The sequence below is a fragment of the Myotis lucifugus genome, unplaced genomic scaffold, assembly GCF_000147115.1.
Source record: "Myotis lucifugus unplaced genomic scaffold, Myoluc2.0 scaffold_20, whole genome shotgun sequence".
Taxonomy (NCBI): Eukaryota; Metazoa; Chordata; class Mammalia; order Chiroptera; family Vespertilionidae; genus Myotis; species Myotis lucifugus.
The window spans coordinates 3,549,591-3,556,479 of NW_005871068.1; positions in this window are offsets into that span (position 1 = coordinate 3,549,591).

Below are 6,889 nucleotides of genomic sequence, written 5' to 3' on the forward strand. Positions count from 1 at the left end.
ACTGAAGTGTGACTGTCAGACTCTTTCCCTAGGATCATGCATGCTGCCTGTCATTTTGCTGTGAACTCAAGTGGCAGCCTGCAGGCGTCCTGGCTTTTCTTCTCCACCTCTTAGCCTCATGGTCAGGGTCTAATTAGGCATTATGAGCAGACCAAGAACACATTTACAAAGTCTGCTCATGTTGGAGATGGTTTTGAGGCCTAGGTGAGGGTTATAGGCTTCTGGGTGGTTCTCGAGCTTTGACCCACTGGAGGTGCAGTGGGTTCGGCAGGCATTTCCTAGGGTGACAGAACAGGGAGGCTTTTCTACCAAGCCTGGTGTCCTTCAGAACTTCAAATCAATCCATGTCTTTAGTGGAAGCTGTGAAGACATGGGATTTCTTTGTTAAACGCATATTTGTGAAATGTGGCAGTCTGTGTTTAATGTGTTTGGTTGATTTGCAAAATAGGCTCTCTCCTTAAAAAAGTCGAGTTGTAAAAGGCCGTATCTTTCACTGAGAGGCTGAATTAATAAGGAACAGCTGGGGCCCAGTGACGTCATGTGCCACCTGCATGAAAGGCCGCTCAGAGGCTCCCACCAAAAGAGAGTGTTCCAGAAAAGTGGGTTTCAGACCTTTTATTTTATTTTTGTATTTTTTTTGAAGAGGGTAATTTTTACCATTGAATTCATTTGCAAAAAAAGAAAGAAAGAAAGAAAGAGAAAGAAAGAAATAAATCATTTGCCAAACCCGAAAATGTATCACAGCAATCCAAACTGGCTTGCTGTGGATGAAGTTAGAATGGGAAGCCCAGGACTCATTCAGCTTTCTCATCTTAAGTAACAGTCCTTAAAGTTCCTCCTTGGAGTTTTGGGGAACAAGAATGTTTTTAGTGGTGGGATATATGTATCCCAGAGAGTTGACAGATGACTCATTTGGATGTTGGAAGAAAATGTTAATAATTCTATTCATATTTATTTTCCCTCATTTAAAAAATTCTGGTTTTATATGTATGATAATATACTAATACACTGATACATTGGCACCTATAATTTATAAGTATCATATTTTAGAGGAGCTTGCTCAATTTATTTTCCATTAGAAAGACACTATTGAGACTATTTGGCAACTGCTCATTGGGCTCAACCGGCATGGCTCAGTGGTTGGGTGTCAACCTATGAACCAGAAGGTCATGGTTCAATTTCTGGTTAGGGCAACATGCCCAGGTTGCAGGCTCAATCCCCAGTGGGGGGTGCGTAGGAGGCAGCCAATCAATGAATCTCTCTGATCATTGATGTCTCTATCTCTTTCTCCCTCTCCCTTCCTCTTTGAAACCAATAAAAATATATTTAAAACAAAAACAACAACAACAAAACTAAGGCTAAACTAAATGAAACCCAGCTAGTCTATTGGACGGGTTCCTCTGAGCTACTGGATAATACCAAGAAGCAAAGACAATTTGACCCAAAGATATCGGGAGATTCAATGGGCTGCATTCCAAATAGGCTATGACTAGATTTTCTATATTTTTATATTCATACTTTTTATAAAGTAAAAATCCATGTTAATCATTATCCTCACAAATAGATAAAACAATATCAGCAACTCAGAATCCCCCTCCAGATGTCCCTTCCCACCAATAATCCCCTTCCTACCACCATCAGAGGTAACCATCATACTGCCTTTTATGATTTTCTTTATAGTTCTATCATCTGTGTATGCTATTCCTAAACAATACAGTTTTGCCTATTTTTGAACTTTATTTTAGTGAAAGATTCTGTAAACATTTTTCTGTCTTGCTTTTTACTACTCAACATTGTATTTCTTTTTCTTCCTCCCTCCCTTCCTTCCTTCCTTCCTTCCTTCCTTCCTTCCTTCCTTCCTTCCTTCCTTCCTTCCTTCCTTCCTTCCTTCTTTAATCCTCATCTGAGGATATTTTTCCATTGAGTTTTAGAGATAGTGGAAGAGAGAGAGAAAGACTGAGAGAAATATCGATGTGAGAGAAACACATCGATTGGTTGCCTCCTGCATGCCCTGACCAGGGCCCTGGCCGGGGAGGAGACTGCAACTGATGGGCTCTTGGCCAGAATCAAACCAAGGACCCTTTGGTCCGCAGGCCAGCGCTCTATCCACTGAGCCAAACCGGCTAGGGCTACTCTATCACTTTTTAATAGCATATTCCTTGCAGTATTTTCAAGTATGTTATTTATTTCTTTAAACATTGCTATTTTAATATCTATTTCTGACAATTACAGTATTTGAAGCTGTGTACATTTGTTTCTGCTGTCTATTTTTATGCTTTTTAAAAGTTATGTTGTTTTTTTTCCTGTGTCCCTTGTCATCTTTGACTGATTATGGTTCCCCAACCTCAAAAAATTATTTGTGTGGTTCTTTGAAGCCTAGGATGGATGTGCCCTCCTCCAGGGATGACTTAGGCTTGATTCTACCAGGTACTCAGACACCTTAAGGATCAGAGATGATCTCAAACCAGGTTTCTTGGCTAATTCAGCTGCAAATCCATTTGAGGGCTTGTCTGTGGTAAAATTTTTTGTGGGCTGTTTACTATTCATTTTTTCCTCTGCTAAGGCAGACTTCTCCTGATCTTGAAGACCAGGAGTTGATTTTGGATCTGAGTGTGTAAACCTTTGTGCTCACAACTTAATATGTGATCCTAAAGACTTCCCATGCTTGACTGACCCTGGGCCTTGATTTCTGTCTCCCCTGAACCAGATGTGGTATAGGCAAATGCCCTCTGGGCAAAAGTGGCGTTGGTGCGCCAGTAGTACCCTTATGTCTCTGGATAGTCTTTCATCCAAAATTGAGTCTTCAAGTAAGTTGATGCTTTTAAAGTGATTAAAACAAGTCTATCCTTTCTTTTTCTGTTTTCAAAATATGATTTTATCTGAATATCTCTGTAAACCATTACTGGGAACAGGAAGTCCTAATTTGATATTTATATTGTCTTTGAGTGTAGGGTATTGGTGGATTTATAAGAAAATGTATACTTAATTTCTAAGACATTACTTTTACATAATTATTTAAACCTTGGTGGTTTTAATTAATGCAAGTTCTTCTCACTACCCTTTTCCCCATATTCAAAGAAACTCTTGCCCATTAGGCATGTCAACTGCCATTGAGAGGTACTAATGCCCTTTCTGCCTTGACCTGCAGTAACTGTGAGATAATAAAGGTGTGTTGTTTGGAGCTGCTAATACTTAGGAATTTTACTGTTTTCATGTTAATGACAATTTATTATATTATTTGGTGATACTTCAAAAAGCAAAGAATCCATCCTCAAGAGATGGTATACAAGCCAAGTGAGTTTCTAAAAGATTGGAGATGAGCAAATAGTGGCCCTGGTGGTAGGCCCTTCTAGCTTTTCTAGCAATAAGGACATTTATTGGAAGAGGTAGATGTGGAGAATAGGTTAGATAGTAGGTTTAAAGGGAGGGATACAAGTATACTTGTGAATGTGAACTAATATTCATTTAGTACTTGCTAGGTGCCACGCCAGTGCTAGAGACTTTACATAGGTTATTTCTTCCAATGAGGTGTTAGAGGGCAAGGCTACTGAAGCCACTGACCTATTTTTATTAGCAGCTTTCAACAACATACCTTTATTATCTCACAGTTACTGTAGGTCAAGAGACTGGGCCCTACCTAATGGGGAGGGAGTCTTCTGCTCAGGGTCTCACACAGCTGGAATCAGTGTATCAGCTGGGCTGTATTCTTACCTGGAGACTCAACCATGGAAGAACCCACTTCTAAACTCACTCTGGGTTTTGGCAGAATTTATTGCTTTTCTTCTGTAAGATTCTTGGAAGCTTTCAGAAGACGGAGAGAGAATGAGAGACACAGAGAGACTACAGACAGAGGGAGGACGAGACATTAGCAAAATTGGTGCTGCACTCTACATAATCACATGCACACTGAAGCCATCAATCTTAAACTACTTAATAATTATATCTTGTTGGTGATATCTTAGCTGCTTTAATGTTTGGTTCCAAAACCATTTCCAACAACGAAGGGTCAAGGGAGAGTCAAATGTAAAATTGTCACATCTGACTTTTGATGGTAACAGTCATGTCTCTCTTCATAAATGGAGCCAAGAAGAACTCAAGGAATGACCTCTATTAAAGACCCCTCTGGAGCTGCTAATAAATAGCAGAATATATTTATTTGAATTTCATTTTTTTAGGCCAATGCATAACCTCTGTGAAGACTTGTAAAATTACTAAATTGACAAAAGTGAGCAGTAGGAAGGCTTGGATCATCCTCAGATTGGATAATCAGCCTCCAAATTATCGTCAGTTTATAGGATTCATTTTCATGGTGGCAAAAGTGGGAGCTGTAACTTCAGCCCTTTTCCTTCCCGGAACCTCTTATGGTGGTAACCACCGCCTCTGCGAAAGTAGCTTTGTGTAATCTTTGGTGCTGACATCAGACAGGGTTTGCACCATAAATTCTGCATGAAAGAAATGGCAAATGCAGAATTAAATGTTAGTCCATTCAGCTTGTGTCTGAGCAATTGCTTTAGCTTTCACAGGCTAAAGCCTTCAGCTGTTACAGCACTGATTGGAGGTAAAGAGCTGGCTCTCAGGAGAATACTTGCTGAAAAGAACCGGACTGTGTAGCTTTGCCTCTTTAAAAATTCTACTGCTAAACCCTGGGCCGCCTTGCCTCCTTGCTATTTTTGTCCATTGGCAATTTCCCCTTGAAATGCTATCATCTAATTCTCCCCCAGGCTTTACTTAACCATGTGTTGAACTGCTAAATGCTGCTTCAGCTAATGCTACCATTCAAAATATAGCAATCTCTATGCAGAGTCTAGAAACTGGAGGTAAAAACCCACAACTCTCCTTTGACCTTTGAGGAAAATAGCTCTTACTGTGAAGACTACAATGATTTTGCTTACAACAGTTTTAGGTAAAGCCAGAAATCATATGGTAAACGTTCAGGAACTCACTGATAGCATATATTTTTGTCTCATAGAACTGGCCTCCCTGCAACTGGCTGTAATGCCACCACTCCTTAGATTTGTGCCTGAATCTTTCACCTCACCAAACATAATGCTAGAGTCTTTCGATATATCCATTTAACAGTACACTACCCTATGAAGGAAGCATTATTCTTTCCATTTCATAGGAAGAACTTGGAAGCAGAAAGATTTTTAAATGGTAGCAGTGAGTTTCTAACCAAGTTCAGCATGACTTCAAGGCCTATGCATTTCCAACTCCACCTTGCAGTTCTTGCTGTCCATCTGAAAGAATTTATCTCCCAGGAATACTGCAGGCTGAGAACAGTATTGAAATAATTAACTCTCTTGGGGATTTCCTTATGGCGGATCGACTTCTGCAGTTTACGATTGAGGAATTGGCAAATGATCATGTATTGTTGTTATAATTGTCTCCATTTCCTCTGAGAAGGACAAAAAAAAAAATCAAGCCTGTGTATACAATTGGTTGTCCAGAGGAAGAAGTGAAGACATGACAAAAAAAATCACTGTAGCATGATTAAGAGGAGTTTTAATTATTAGACTCTTGCTTGGAGTAGACCTGGACCTAACTCATAGCCTCAAATCACAGCTGAACCCAGCCAATGTCAGTAAAACCCAACTGCCCCTTAGATGCTTGAGCAAGAAATAAATGCTTATTCTTGAATGCCATTGAGATTTGTGTAGATAGAAACATTATTGTGGCAGTGGCTAACTGATACATTACTACTACAGAATATTTAAGTCTTAGTGATTATATTTCTCACCGAAATAATCCAACAATTTGAAGTCTTAGCAGTTAGACCTGCCCTGGGATTGAACTTCTCAACCACTTGGCATTATTACTTACAGGTCTCCAAGGCCATCATGGGGAAACTTTATCTTTTAGGAAAAGGAAATAGTAACCTCAATTTTTGAAACAATATGATGATAATTTTTATTCTGGCTTTTTATACTTTTTCAAATTGTATCTCTTTAGTAGGGGTTTCATTTTTTTCAGAGAGCGATCATCATCAGCTGTACATGAAAAGGTACTTTTTCAAAAGATTGCTCAAATACACTTAGAAGTTGTTCACAGTGTGGTGGATCCACTGCTTTTTAGACTTTAGTAGCTTTTTGCTCTTCAAGAGCTCATCTTGATTACTTAAGGGTTGTGGTTCTCCACATTTTCTTTGCAAGGAACTGTTTCTGAGTAGAGCAAAAAAGAAAAGAAAAAAATGTGTTTTGCTTCTCATGATACTTTAGCATGGGTTTGAACAGCAAATTTTAGTCTTGGAAAAAGAAGAAAAAATGTTTTGTTAATCTATTTCAAATTCATAAGGCATCACATTATGAAATGTTCAGTCTTTTAAGTGACAGGAGAGCTGTATCTGTTCCTGGCAGGGCCTTGATAAATAGTTCAAATACATGGGGTTTTTAGTTTTCAAACTCATTGTGTATCCTATATAATAATAGGGTAATATGCAAATTGACCCTAATGGCAGAATGACCAGAACGACTGCTGGACCAGTCAGTCTGAGGTGCACTGACACCTCTTGGTACCTTTCCCTGGCCGGCAGGCTCTGATCACCTGATGGCCACCCACGGCGGGGGCGGGGCTGGCGAGCAGGTGGGAACAGCCGACCTCTTCGTCCCTTCCCCCCCTGCCGTCAGGCACCGATCACCCGATGGCAAACAGGGAACCAGGGATGGATGGCGGCGGGGGGCGGGGCCAGCTGTGGGCAGCTGAGGAAGATGGCTCTGATTGCAGGCCAGGCCTAGGGATCATACCCGTGCATGAATTTCATGCGCTGGGCCTCTTGTAGATGATGTTTCCATTGTATTATGTAGAGAAGATGGGTTATATTGCTTTAGCAACACTTTTGTAATGATGTTCTGAGAAGTTTAGACCTATTCAAATGATTTACTATAACAATTTT